The sequence below is a fragment of the Hyperolius riggenbachi genome, chromosome 3 (assembly GCF_040937935.1).
Source record: "Hyperolius riggenbachi isolate aHypRig1 chromosome 3, aHypRig1.pri, whole genome shotgun sequence".
NCBI classification, from domain to species: domain Eukaryota; kingdom Metazoa; phylum Chordata; class Amphibia; order Anura; family Hyperoliidae; genus Hyperolius; species Hyperolius riggenbachi.
This window is the reverse complement of record NC_090648.1, coordinates 453,764,312-453,767,873: the sequence shown is the minus strand read 5'-3', so window position 1 is coordinate 453,767,873 and position 3,562 is coordinate 453,764,312.

Below are 3,562 nucleotides of genomic sequence, written 5' to 3'. Positions count from 1 at the left end.
TATTAGTTTGCTATACGCTTGACTGTTTTCATTATTTGACTTCAGCTCTGCTTTATTAAACCCTTTCCAACTGGCAGGGTAACAGGTAAAAGCAGTAATTGATTATATTTTTTTGATTTCAACAGCTTCTCATACTGAAGCCCTGCTTTGCATCCCCTCCATTAAATCGAAGATCTCCCTTTCCTGGATACAGCATTAATAAATAAGCATCTGTCACTGCAGCTCCCACACCGGCAGCTTGGCGTCTGGGAACGGTCGGACGCGATGGCTGCGCCGCTTTCTTCTCTCTTCTGCCTGATGAAAATAACATAATTAGGATCCTACAGGAGCGGCAATATTAATAATAAACAGGGGATGAATATTATTAGTAACCAATTAGCCGTCAGAGGAATTATTGCAGATATTTGAGGATGTGGCTTGATAGATGAAGTATTTGCATGGGTAACTAGTCAGGGATTAGAGAGAACATCTAAAAATAAGCCCTACCGTTTGCCAATCTTGGCATGGGGAAGATGTGCGCACTGACATGAAAGGTATCCAACCTCTACAGCGTGAGAGATATTGCCATTAAAGAGACTCTGTAACAAAATGTTCAGCCTTATTTCTTTTATCCTATAAGTTCCTATACCTGTTCTAATGTGCTCTGGCTTACTGCAGCCTTTCCTAGTTGCACAGTGGCTGTGTTATCTCTGTTATATAATCTAATTTTCTTTCCTCTGTCGGGCTTAGGCACTCAGGCTGGAATGTGCAGGTCTGCTTGTGATAGGATATAAGCTATACACACCCTCTCCAGGCCCCCTCCAAGCTCTATATGACTCACACACTGAGCTACTCTCAGCCTATCACATCCTGTTAGCAGCCATGCCGTTTGTTTGTAAACACTGCCTAAAACTGGCAATTACAAGCCAGGATTGCAGCAGGGAGTGGCAGAAACAGCACAGAGGCGCCCAGGAGAACATAATGAATAGAATGGTATGCTTTTTATTGTAAGAATTTTAGAGTACAGATTCTCTTTAATGCAATCCTGAAGTGAAAATAAACTAATGAAATAATCAATTGTATCTATGGCCCTTATTTGAAGTAGGAATTCGCTGGAATCCCATAGAGATTTCTAAGCTATACACGGGTTGATTATGGCCCGATATGCCTACCCAATCAAACCCTAACCAATCGGAGAGTGATCGATATCTACTATACGCAGCATGCTTTATTTCAAAGCAATCCCGAGCCGAAGCTCGGGTGCAAAATAAGATACTGACTTGAAGAGAGGGAAGCCTCAGGATCTTATTGAGGCTTCGCTTGGTGGTCCAATTGCCCCCCATTGCTGAGCGCGGCCACATCGGTGCCACACAGCTCCTCTTTTGTAGCCATGCGAGCCTGCCTGTGCATGCGCACTAGCATGGATCCTAACAATGCCTTGTTGCTAATCTTCCGAGAGAAAGCGTTGAGCGACGGGGGACAACAGAGTAGCGAGGAAAGCCTCAATAGGATTCTGATGTATCCCTCTCTCTAGGTAAGTACAGGCCCAGATTTACCTCAGAGGAGCCTATAGGCACAGATTTCCTGGCACCTTAGACTTTGCCCTCTAGGAATCTACAAACCCCAGCTGAACCGCACTGCAAGTATGCTGGCTGGCACAGCGATCACTTCTCCCTTTCTTCCCTTGCCCATCATAGGTAGCTACAGGTGCTCCTCAGTATTAGGTAGCCAGAGGTACCCTCAACATTAAGTAGCTAGAGTTGCCCCCCCCCCCCAAGTATTAAGTAGCTAAAGGAACCTCAATATTATGTAACTAGAGGTGTCCCCAAGTATTAGGTAGCTAGAGGTGCCCCTGACTGAAGGGAAATCGCGTCAATTGAATGCCGAGATCTGGTTGAGTAATCTCTTATCTACTATCTCATCAGGACTCTGCATAGGGAGGGAGGGAGGCACACAGAGAGAGGAGTGGGCTGCCTTCCATCCGCAGGCGCCTTTAGGCACGTGCCTACAGTGCCTTATGGTAAATCCAGCCCTGGGTAAGTATCTATCTGATTTTGTACCCGAGCTTCGGGTTTTTCCTCCAGAGGCGGGGAGCCTCTATGGGCGCCAAATTCTCACCATCCCTCGCAAATTTATATATGGGATGGTGGGAGGAATGCCATGTTTTTTGTGGGAGCCTGCCGTCTACTGCAGGATGTTGTGTGGTACAAGAGGTACATCGACGACCTTCTGATTATCTGGGGGGGGGGGGGGTGACATCTCGAATGCAGGTTGTCTGGTTGATTATTTCAACCAGAACAACTTGAACTTGCAGTTTACATACTCAGTTGGTGAGACCTCCATCAGTTATTTAGATATCACACTGAGTGGAGATACAGATGCTGGGGCCATCAACACGAGTACATTCAGAAAGCCGTGTAGTGGCAATGCTACCCTAAGAGCGGACAGTTGCCATCCAGCTCAGACAATATGGGGAATACCAATTGCCGAATGTATTAGAGCTAGGCGCAGCTGTTCACAGGAAGCCAATTTGCCCCATGAGCTGGACGTTGTTAAAGATCGTTTGAGTGCACGGGGCTATCCATCATGGTCCATAAAAAGAGGGAGATCTAGAGCTTTGGAGAAGTCCCAAGTGCAATTGTTGCAAAATAAAAGACAACGGGAATCAGAAGAACACAGGCCCACTTTTGTGACTACCTACTCAGTGGAGTAAGGGAGTGTGACCAGCATCGTTACTAAGTACCTCCCTATCTTGGATGGTGGTGCTGTTCTCTCCCCTATCCTTAAAAGTGGCATTAGGTTTTCAAGCAGGAGGGCCCCAACCTTGGGACAGATACGTTTCTTCTCCATGACTCTGCGATTGTTATAGCGAAATGACTGGTCATAGAGAAGAAAAAGCCATAGGGCAGAGGTGCCCAAACTTTTTCGGCTTGTGAGCTACTTTTAAAATTTAGCTACTTTTAAAAAAGTCAAGATGATCTACCTATGTACAATTTTAGGAACACAATTGTATATACAGAATAGAAAATGTAGTGTGATCGGGATCTACCAAGAAGTCTTTCGTGATCTACCGGTAGATCGCGATCTACCCAATGGGCACCCCTGCCATAGGGGATGAAGACGGAGCATGAATGGAGCAGCGTGCCGGGATAGGTGACTGAGTTGCTTTTATGGCAAATCAGTGCAGGGGCCCAAGGGAGCACAAGTCAGGGGAAGAAATGGGGGCCCTGCAGCACTCAGGGGCCCTGAGGCAATTGCCCCCTTTGCCTCTATGGTAGCGCTGGCCCTGATTACAACACAGACATGTGAACAGGCCCATAGAATTGTATGGGCAGTGAGTGGACATGCAGAATTATTTTGCAACACAACTGAGTACTGTGAACTAGCCCTCAGTACAATAGCTTTTTTTGTTCTTTTTTTATAACATTGCATCATAATCTCACAGTTGCAGTTTAACACCACACTCTGTATTTTAATCTATAAAATAAAGCAGAAATAATGACCCTTTGAACTTTCCTGCAGTAAAACCTTATGTCAGCATTTTTCTCACTGTTTCGTTCTATTTCTTTTCACTTCAGGTTTG